We start from the raw sequence: 12,183 nt of genomic DNA, 5'->3' as shown, positions 1-12,183 counted from the left end.
CTACAGAAAAGGTTTTTTATTTTATAAAACAGTGGTAGAATTAGATCAGATGACTGAAATATTATTTATCACTAGTATTTCAGGACTAGTCTTCTTTTATAAACTTGGGGATACTCTATATGGCCAGGAGACTGTATACTAGATGATTACATAGATGTCCACACATGGTCTAAGATGTGAATGGCAGCCCTTGAGTTGTGCAATGTACTGCTTCTATATAAACCATAGAACAGTTATAAAACTCCAATGATATATCATACATGAAGTGCCAGCCATAAGTACAAACTAAATTAATGCTTGTCACTTTCCTTTTAATTAACACAATTTTTATAATAGTCATCTCATATTCCAGTAAGATTCTATTTTAAAATTTATTGGAAATCACTGAATTGCTTTTATATTCACAACTAATTTTTTTTCTTAATTTTTAGTTTTGGTTTGAACAATTCAGTATCACACTTCATGAAGAGGCTGAAACTGTTGCATTTGTAGGATCATCTGTGCAGGGGGATCATTGGATGTACACCCTCCAAAGAATGGAGACACTAGATAAAGTCTGACCCATAGTTTATTCCTGAATACTAGCATATCTGTTGTTTGAAAATATGTCCAGGACACAAATGAATTTGGAATTTTATTATTTATTAGAATATAATTAGAGATACTTTTAAAAATGAACCTCAAGAAGATGTTCTATTCTGTTTTAAATTTTTCTTCTCACTATGGACAGCAATGCTATAAAAACAGACAAGGGAACTAGTATTTCTTATCTACTATCAACCAGCCATACTATACACAATAGCTTACTTGAACTTCACTTAATCTGATGAAATTGAGTCTCCCTAGAATGCTTTTTCCATGTTAAATGTTTGAAAAGGCAATGAAGTTTTAGAAAGATCAATAATGTGTTCTGAAACCACACAGCACACTATCAGGAGAATTTGAACTCCAATTTCAAAGCCCAGTGTCTCAACCTTAGTTCGTATAAATGAAAAAAAAATCCAGAATATTGGATTTGATGTGTCATTATTATTTTCTGAATTATAAAGCTCATAGCTTCAAGTAGATATTCTAGAAGATAACTTTTTTTCTGTGAATTAATTTCTCATCAGATTAGAACTGATATGTGCTTTGTGACATTAAGCATCAGGTAAAATCTAGTTTGAGTGAATGAATGAATGATTATTGCTTGCACTTTCAGTCATTGACACATAGATCATTTCCATATTTTCAGATAATTAGATTACATTATTAAGGGTTTTCAAAGCCCAATTCAGAATTATAGCACCTTTTCTCAAAGCTTTCCTTGTTTAGAGGAAAAAATATATAAATTCAAGTATAAATTTTGAAGAAAAACTTCTTAAGAGGAATGGTACATATTAGAATGTCTTGTTACAACAGATACTTAACTTGATTGAGTGACCCAGTCTTATCAATGCACTCCTCAGCTGGTAAACCATTTGACTATAGGAAATGTGCTTCTGCCATCCTATCTTTAGAACCCAAAATTATGCTAAATGTTTGAAAAGAATTTCATTAAAAATTCTAAAACTTTGTCAATACATGTTCATTGACTCCTTAAATTTAAGGGAATGGACATCATGATGTTATAAAATCAAAGGATAAGTTTTAAAATATGAATGATATGAACAGTTAACATTTCTTGGGCACATGTTTTGTGCTAAGCTTTGGGCTCAGTTCTCTGCATACATATTCTGTGAAAACAATCACTCTAGAGGCAGAAGTCTACTCATTTGATGGACAGGAAAATAAGACTTGCTCCAGTCTACCTGGGTAGTAAGTGACATATCTGCAACTCAAAGCTGTGCCTTTCTGATTGCAAAACCCACACATTTAACTTGTAATACTTAACTGCATGGTTCTCAATCTTGCCTTGGTGCTCACTGACTGTCTATTTTGGAGCAAATTATTTAAACTTTGTGAATATCAGTTATCTCATTTGTAAAGTGGCAATAATAACAAGGTCTATCCACATTCTGCAATGGTAGTGAGAGCCAAATTTAAAAGTCCATCTGTAGTAGAGTTTTTCAATTGGATCAGTTAGGTGATTTTGTGGAGATGGGGAACGCTCTTCCTTAGAGGTCCCCTATAGCCTAAACAGATTATTCTCCTCCTATACTGTATTTAGAGAACTTAAACTGCTCATAAAGTCCAGTGGTATTAAAAAAAATACTGTCACGAGATCTAGGGGTTCTGTGAACAATACTTTGAGCTTTGTCCATTACTGCAATTCAAATATATGCAAGTTTGTTGAATAGACTAGAAGATACTCTAGAAGGAAAAAACAAGACCCTAAGAGAAAATCACCAGAATGAAGAAGTGATGTAGTTGGGCGGGCCAGATTTTAGGCCTAAGCAGTCAGGTATGGGAAGACATCCATGCTCAGTCATAACACCTATATCCCTCTCTCTTTCCCATCCAATTATTCCCCCAGAATCCATGTATGGTCTGGGAGAAAAATGGCTATTCTATAAAGAAGAGGACAAAGTCACTCCTGGTCTAAAGAATTCTGCTGAGAACATTCTCTAGGAAACAGCTTGTCACAAAATGGAAATCTCTTCTTGGCCAGTGAGGAGAGGAGCAGCAGAGCTTGGTGATGTGAGCCTCCTAAAGTAGAATGGATGCAGGCCTACATGTGGTGCAGAACAACACGGTCTACCCCGCAGAAAGATTTCGAAACTTTAGACAGTGAATCTGGTAACACATGAGACAATGTCTCTCCTCTTCCTATCTTGCCAAGAGACTCTACTAGAGGAAGAGTCCTCCCCTAGAAATACAATCTGATGTGGCTCAGGAACCCTGGAAGATTCTTAGACTAATAGGCTGATCAAAGAGAAAGATTTCAAGAAAAATGTTGACTTGTGAGTGAGGGATTTTGAAATGCTAAAATTTAGAGAGCATAATTATAACTGTAATCCATTTTCACGAAGTTATAGAAAGAGTTTGTACCACACCAGTTTTATATATGAGGGCATTTTGTAAACAATAATGTACTATAAAAAGGCTAAACTTAGAAAACATTCTTTCAACAAATAACGTTTTCTCTATTTGTGAGGAACAATGCTAGACACAGAGGCACAGTCTGGTATAGGAGAGATATGTCTACAGATGTCAGCAAGTATTGAGATGGGTGCTGAAATAGCAATACATATCAGTACACTAGGGCAAGAGGGGAGGGCAGAAGTCAGGGTAATCCTCAGGATCTGAGGGGAAGCTTCTTGGAGGAGACAGATTCTAGATAAGCAGGAGTCAGCTAGGTGACCTAAACCAAGAGAATTTCAAAGAAAGGGGATAACATGTGCCAAGGTAAAGAGGGCTAAAAAAGCATGGCACCATCAGGGATAAGGGAGGAACTTGGTATGGCCAGTGCCTTTCAGTGAACCTGACACTGAGGAACACAGCCTGAGATAATGATAGAGGGAAAAACAGCAACTAGAATGCGGAAATTTTTGCATGCCCTACCAATATTTCTAACATAATCATGCAGGTGAGGAGATGTCCTGGAGGATTCCCACCAGGGTGTTCCATGATAAGACTGCATTTCTGAGATTGCTCGCAGGGGAGTGTGGAGGGTTCCTGAGCCCAGTCACACACCTAAAAGGCCAGCATGTCATGTTCTCTACACCCAGAGGAAGAGGAGCTGCTTTGGAGGAGCAACTGTGCACAGACACAGCAAAATGATAAATCACCACTTAGGAACACCTTGAAGTGTATTCTTATAAACCTGCAGTAAGTGGCAAAGTCATTCATAAACCAGTAAAACTGTAATTTATCTTGAAAAAAATAAGATACACAAGAAAAGTATAAAATGGAGGAATAAAAATAAATCTGAATTAATGGAGAAAGATACTTTGTTCCTGTATAGGAAGACACAATATTTAAATATTTCAGTACTCAGCAGAAAAATCTATAAATTCAATGCAGTCCAAATAAAAACTCAACAAGATTTTTAAAAGCAATACAGTAAGGAAACTTTAAAATTTATCTGAAGAAATAAAAATAAGCAAAATTGTCTCAGAAAATTTTGAAATATGAGATTTCAAAACTTGCATTACAGATGTAGTAAGTCAAATATTATGGTAGTCATATAAAAATAAAACAACAAACCAATGGAACAGCAGAGAGACACTAGCAATAAACCCTTCTATAAATAGAGCTTAGAATATGATACACTCCCTGTGGAGTAGATAGATTCTTTAATAAATAGTTTTGTGACAATTCGGTAAAAATAAAGTAATATATCTGCCACATAGAACTAAGTAAATAAATTCCAACTGAGCTAAAGACCTAACCAAAATGTGCCCCCATATATGTATGTTTGCATGTCTGTGTGCCTGTATAGAGAATTAGAAGAAAATATACAGGTCTATGCATCTTACCTTAAGCTAGAGAAAGTTTTCCTTCAACAGGAAACAGAGCCCTAAAGCAAAAGATTGGTACAGTTGTCTATGTCAAAATTAACAATCTTAAATTTCATGCAGCATCAACATAATTAAAAGTCTGTCACTGGACAGAGTGGAAGAAAATTGACCAACTGTAAGAAAACTGTTGTAATATTTAAAATACTCAAAGTATATGTATTTATTACATAATTATAACACATCAATAGGAAAAAGAACATTTCAAAACAAAAATGAGCAATGGACGTAACTGGCTTTTCACAGAAAAGAAAATATTAATGTCCAATTAACACTTCAAGTTATAATAGTAGTCAAGAAAATGTAAATTAACATAATGCAATGCCATCTTTTACCTATTGGGCTAGCAAGAAAGTACCACATATCAAGTGTTTCTGAAGGTTCAGAAAAACAGTTAATCTCATTCATTGATTATAGAATTGTAAATTATATGGCATTTTAGAGGGCAACCGACAATAACAAAGAATTTTTTAAAAAATATACACAACCTATACCTAACACTTTCACTTCTAGATATTTCTGAGAAACAATTGCACACATGCAGAGGGAAGTATATAAAAAGATATTCATGATACCATTGTTTGCAGTATTAATATGTTAGAAACAACCTATAGGAGCATTTTTAGAAGAATGGCTAAATCAGCTGTGATGTATTTATACAATGATATGTAAAGCAGAAGCTACAAAACACTGAAATGGCAAAATCTCTAATCAGATTGTCAGTAAAATCAAGGAAATTTAAGAGTGGTTGCTATGGAACACTATGAAAAATAGAAACACAAAAAATTCATCATATGTGTATTTGAAAACTCATAGAAAAGGGTATCGAGATGCTAACAAACAATAATAATATTAGTTTTCTTTGAGGCAGAAAATGTAAATGTAAATGTAAATATAAATATAAACATGTTTAAAGTTTTCTTTAAGAAAAACTGTGCTTTGTTTGCATTGTTGAACGGATATAAAAATACTGATTTATGATAAGGAAATGGAAGGCAGTCCCACTTGATAGTTGCATTGTTTTTCCTATGAGACGACATGAAATTTACAATCTGTTGACTGCAAATAAATATCATTAGTATAGTGATAACAGCTTAGAATGGCTTCTGTGGGACCCAACACTCCATCTGAGGTCAAAAACCTTAAGTTTGTAGGGCACCAAATCACAAGGTTTTCTAATTGTACCCAGCAGCTGTAAGCAGGAAGGGGTGACCTGGGAAAAATGATAGATGGATTAGTAGAAGATGTGGTGACTTGTAGAGCAGATGGAAGGGAGAGTTTTGAGGATGTAAGTAAGAGAATGGGAAGGATTTAAATTATGGGGTGAGGATAATGAATTTGAAGAAAAAGAATCAAGAACTTGAGGGGTTATTGGTGGGGGGTCTCCTCTAAATTGCCTGTTCAAATAAGTTGCCCATTTTCTTCTAGTGGTGGTTTGACTTTTCTTATTGATTTGTGGGGTACTGATCCTTGCTATATGTCTTGTGAATATTCCTGTAGTGTGAATTAAGGAGTGAGAAGGTAGAGGGATGAAAGTTGTGATTAGAGAACCTGAAATTCTGGCTGAAATCCCAGTTTGTGGGAATGGGTTGCTGAAGTGGAATGAAGATGAAATTCATTGACTTTAAGGAAAGCAAAAAATGTTGTAACCAAAGAGTTGGACGGGCTGTACATAAGAATTCTCGGGTCGTTCATAATGAAACTTGGACTTTGCTGGAGTAGAAAATTGTTAAGATGAGCGCCAAAGTCTTACATTCATTAGGAGTGGAGATAGGAGAGACAATTTGGTAGATTCTTTGTATCCAGATGAAATGCATCTCAGAGGAAGAGAGACTGATATCCTGGTGGAAGCATCATGGCTTGGAGAGAAAGATAGGCCTAGGAGAATAGGTAAACAGCTGGCCTGTAGCCTCATAGGCTTGGGATATGATGGGAAAAGGAGCCACTTCCATTTGAAGGGTCCGATGTAGAACTAGTGTCTGTAAGGCAAAGACAGGTTTTGAGTTACTCTTTTGTAAAGTCTCTATGTTCTCATGAGAGTACAGGTGAGGCCTGTACAGGTGAGATTAGGGGTCGAAAAGAGTTAGATATAGCGAGTGGCCTTCACATTTCCTTAATAAAAGAGTTGCACAAAAATCTGTTGAAACTCTATTTCATGCTTTTTATCTCTTATAAACTTAGTAATAGATAATTTGGCTTTAGTGGACCTGAATTATCTGTTCTACATTTATATGTTGCCTCCTTTTTCCAATTGCAGGTTGGATGAGGTTTCAACCAGGAAAAGGAGAAAAAACAGTACCTGTCAGCATATTGCATAATAATACATTTTAACCCAGAGAGCAGATTGAAAGAGTGTTATTTGAAATTCTACCTTACAAAATTTTAGGTGCCCCCAGCTGAGTGTTTCATTAAACATATTTCCTGTGGGGCTCCTTTTTGAATCTTGGACCTTCTTTCAGTAGCCATTCATTGAGCAAAGCCCATAAGTCACACAGCAAGTGTTAGGAACAAACAGTCCTAACACTTAGCACTCAGAGAGAATAGCACATTATCCTGCTTTAAGGGATGATCAAATAGATGGATTCTATTCTAGAATTTTGCTTATTGTAGTTGACACTAGCATACTTTCTTAGGAAGTGAAATTAGGTCAAATATGAAAATGGACCAGGTTTCTTTACAGTTATATTTTTACTTATTCCAAATGTCACCAATAATATCAGAAAATTTATCTCTCCCTATACCAATACAATTTTGGCTTCTGTTAATAATATGATTTTATTAAGATGAGAGACCAGAGCATTTTATAAGAGTAAATAATACCAATATTGTAAAAAATAATCAACAGGAAAATGGAATTCCTAAAAAACAGATTCACATATTTACAGGCAATATTTTAGTCAATCTCCAATTCAATTTAAGACACTAACCTCAGGATTTTCTTCAGGGAAACTTTTTTGTTCCTTTTAATGGTAGCACCATCTTCTCATTGTCCAGGCTTATAGTATTACCACTACATTTGACACCTACTATGGTTTAACAGTATGTGTCCCTCTGAGATTCATATGTTGAAACTTAAATTCCAAAGTGATGGTGTTAAAAGGTGGGGCCTGTAGGAGACAATGAGGCCATGAGGGCAGAGACCTCATGGATGGGATTGGTGCTCGAATAAAGACTGTGAGGAAGAGAGTTTGTCCCTTTTTGCCCTTCTGCCCTCTGTCATGTGAGAACACAATTGTGCCTCATTCCATGTAAAGATGCAGCAACAGACACCATCTTAGAGGAGAGTAAGCTCTCATCAGACATTGAATCTGCTGGGGCCTTGATCTGGGACTTTCCAGCCTCCAGAACTATAAGCAATAAATTTCTGTCATTTATAAGGTATTTTGTTATAGCAGCAGGAATGTAGTAAGACAACACCTTCTCTCCACTTGCTACTCGTATTTAAGCTGTCAAATCCTGTATATCTGAACAAGGATTAGATCTTTTATATGTTTATATTTTTCTCACCATTTTCATTTGCATAACCTGAATTCAGGCCTTCATTTTCTCTGGCTAAAACTATAGCAATAGTCCCCTTAATGATATCATTGCTTTACATTATTTCCTTATTTAATTTATTTTACACATCATTTTCTACAGATTCAAATTCAAACAATTTACTATTTACTCATTCAACAAATATTCATTGAGGCCTAATAGGTGACAGGCACTGTTCCAGGTTCCTGGATTCCAGTTATGAATTTTCAGCAAGGTCCTGTGGAGTTTACATTCTAACAGGGAAAGGGACATCAGATCTTAAATGAGTAGACAAATACATGGAAAGTAACTGATATGATTTGGCTGTGTTCCCACCCAAATCTCATCTCGAGTTGTAGTTCCCATAATCCTCACATGTCATTGAAGGGACCCGTGGGAGGTAATTAAATCATGGGGTTTTTCCCCTGCTGTTCTTGTGATAGTGAATAAGTCCCACGAGATCTGATGGGTTTATAAAGGGCAATTCTCCTGCATATGCCCTCTTTCTTGTTGCCATGTAAGATGTGCCTTTGCTCCTCCTTCACCTTCCACCATAATTGAGAGGCCTCCCCAGCAATGCAGAACTGTGAATTTATTAAACCTCTTTTTCTTTATAAATTAACCAGTCTTGGGTATGTCTTTATTAGCAATGTGAGAACAGACTAATATAGTAACTTTCAAAAAGTAATAAGGGCTAGGAAGAAAATGAAACAGAGTGATGTGAAGAAGCATGACTAAGTGGGTTGAGAGGAAGGTTTACTGTGAAGCTGATGAAACTCAAGACAAAGAGCCCTTCAATTGCAGAGACCCTTTCCTCAGCCTTGGTGGAACCCTAGAAATGTGTTGCATGGTCATATTCACTAAAGTAAGATATTTTACCCCAGCTGGTTACATTCATGTCTCATTCCATTCTGACTAGTTAAAGACGGCCTTAAAACTATTTAAATTTTGGAGTCAATCCTGGGTAGGGGACTAATTAGATTTGTTGAACAAAAACAGCCTTACTGAAAGAACATAGTGACAGATATAGTAGCCATTTGAAGACACTTGGCCAGAGTTTTCCAGGTAGAGGAAATAGCAAAGCAAGGGTCCTCAGCAGAACTTAGCTTGAACCTGTGTCTCTGAGGCTGAGTGAGGAGGAGAATGGTGATAAATGAGCTAGGGAGGTAACCAATGGCCAGGTATGAAGAGGTTTGCAGACATCATAAGAAAGCTGGACTTCATTCCAACTGCAGTGTGAAACTGATCAAAGGTTTTCATGGGTGTTACACAATATAATTTAACTTAAAAATATTATTTCGGCTCCTCTGTTGAAGGAGATTTTTTGAGGAGGAATGGCAGCAGGGCAAGCAGTTAACACGCCAAGGCAGTATCAGCAAGAGATTAGGTCTCTGTAGGCTAGGTCAGTGAATTAGAGACAGATATTCCAGGTATGTTTTCAGGGGAAAATGGGCAGGAATTCTCAATGTATTTGAAATGGAGGTGAGGGACTCTTTTTTTTTTTTTCCCTTTTGACCAGAGAAGTAGATAATGGTATCATTTATTAAGAAGAAAATTGGGAGTACAGGTGTTTAGGAGTATGTGGAGTAAAAAATCTATTCTTTTTACTATGTTGAAGGTGTTATTATTCAAGACAATATCAAGGAAGCAGCTGGTTACTGACTTTTTAAAATAGAATTTTTAAAATAGAATTTATTGTTTAGTACAATTTTAGGTTTATGGCAAAATTAGGTAGGAGGTACAGAGATTGTCCATATACCTCCTGCTCCACACATGCTGAGCCTCCCCCTTGACCAAAATCCCACATCATAATAGTACATTTGTTACAATCAATGAAACTGGATATTGAATTTGGAGATCAATGAAGAGGCTGACCAAAGATATAATGTGCTACTTAATACCATGAAATTGGATGACCAACTGGAGAGAGTATATTAGGAATAGAAATAATTCAAATTTGTCCATAATCTGCACTATTTCTCTTTATGCTTTGATCTTTTTAAAATGATCCCTTTTAAAATTCTCAGTATTTTGACATCTAAACAAAAACATTCTTACATTTGGTTTCTTTTCTTCTCTACACATCCAAATTCTACACATACTTCGAGGTCTAGCTCAAACATCTCCTTCTCCATGAATTTATCTTGAGTGTCTGTCCCCAAACAAGTACTCCTTCCTGTGAATGCACATAGGACTTTATCTGCACCTCCACTTTCTACTTAGCCTTACTATGACTTACAGTGTTTTCCTTTATCTCTTAATGATCTTTGTTTCTGGAATACAGGGTCTATGCCTTCTTCATGGTCCAAAAGATCTGGTCTGCCTCGTACATAATAAAAAGGAAAAAGCCATATTGAAACCCTATTAGTCAGCAAAACTAAGTGAAACCCTTATCTAGCATGAGATTTCTCAATATTTGCTTTTGTATAGTATCAATACAGAGTTCTACCTAGGATCCTAAAATTCCTTCATGGTGATGGTGATTGTTTATTAAGCACTCACTCTATATCAGGAACAAGATATCCAGTCTTAAAAATGTTTTCTGGAGCCTATATATAAATATATATATATATGGAAATAGCCATATATACATATATGAATATTTTCTCCAGTTTGTTGCTTTCAAAAAGCAGAAGGTTTTGATTTTGATGAAATTTAGTTTATCATTTTCCTTTAATATTCTGTGTTTTTTGCATTCTGGGTAATATTTGCCTTTCCTAAGCTCATAAAATTTTCTCCTAAGTTTTCTTTTACAGAATTTACAGTTTTATCTTTTATGTTTGGTGTATAGTCAATTATGAGTTAATTTATGTCTAAGGTGTAAAATAAGTGTTGATTTAATTTTTTTCCATATGAATATCTTATATTAAATATGCTAAATATATATTTAATGGGAGCATAAACTACTTTTTTATTAGTTTAAATATTTAGCAATAGGTATATACTTTTTTATTAGTTTAAATATTTAGCAATAGGTATATACATATCAAAAGTTAAAAAATCACATTTATTGAGGTATAATTTATGGGCACAGTTTATGATCTTTGATCTGCTTTCTGTTACTATAGAAAATATCTTTTTTTGAAAAATTTTATATAGATGGAATCATGCAGCATGTACTGTTTACTTTCTTGCTTCTTTTGCTCAGCATAATATTTTGGGGATTCATCCTTGTTGTTATGTATATTAGTAAAATTTTCCTTTACATAGTAGGAATATATCATATATCCACGTACTGATTGAATATTTAGGGTGTTTCCAGATTTTGGCTTGCATAGTCTTCTATTGCTGTGTGGTACAGTGTCCAAATGTAACAGCTTAAAGCAACACACATTTGTTATTTCACAGACTTCTGGGTTAGAAATCTGGGCACAGTTTAGCTGGGCCTTCTGCAAGCCTGCAAACAAAGCTCCGTCCAGCTGAGACGGACGAAGGATTCTCTTTTAAACCCACTCAGGTTGTTGGCAGAATTCATTGCCTGGGGGCTGCAGAAGATATGATGACTTGCTTCTTAGATGCCTGAAGTGGAAAGCAATACCTTCTGTAGGGAGAGTGCCATCAAGATAGAATCTCAGATAACCTAAAGTCAACCCAGGAGTGATATCACAGCATTTTGCTACCTTCCGTTGGTTAGAAGCAAGTTACAGGTTCCACCCACACTCAAGGGAAGGGAATTATACTAGTCATAAACACCAGGATATGGGAACAAAGGGACCCCCTGAAAGTCCATGGTCACAAGGCTATTCCAAGTAAATTTGTTATGAATGCATGTGTACAAGATTTTGGGTACACATATGTTTTTGTTTCTTTTGGATAAACATCCAAGGGTGGAAATGCTGATATATGTGGTAAAAGTATATTTAACCTTTTAATAAACTGCCAAGCTATTTTTGAGAGCAATTGTACCATTTTTAAATTCAAACCAAAATGTATAAGATTTCCAGTTGTTCCATATTATCACCAACATTTGGTATTGTCAATTTCTTTAATGTTAGCCATTCAAGTGGGTGTGTAGTAGTATCTTATTATGGTTTTACTTTGCATTTCCTTAAAAACTGGCAATGTTGACCATCTTCTCATGTGTTTATTGGCCATTCATATATTTTCTTTTGTGAATGTCTATTTAAATCTTTTAGCCTTCTTTTTCTTGGCTTGTTTGCTTTTACATATTCTTGATACAAGCCATATGTCAGAGATACATATTCTGTGAATATTTTCTCCAGTTTGT

This window comes from Macaca mulatta, chromosome 8, assembly GCF_049350105.2.
Source record: "Macaca mulatta isolate MMU2019108-1 chromosome 8, T2T-MMU8v2.0, whole genome shotgun sequence".
NCBI lineage: Eukaryota > Metazoa > Chordata > Mammalia > Primates > Cercopithecidae > Macaca > Macaca mulatta.
The sequence above is the reverse complement of the archived record's forward strand: the minus strand, read 5'-3'. Positions refer to the sequence as shown.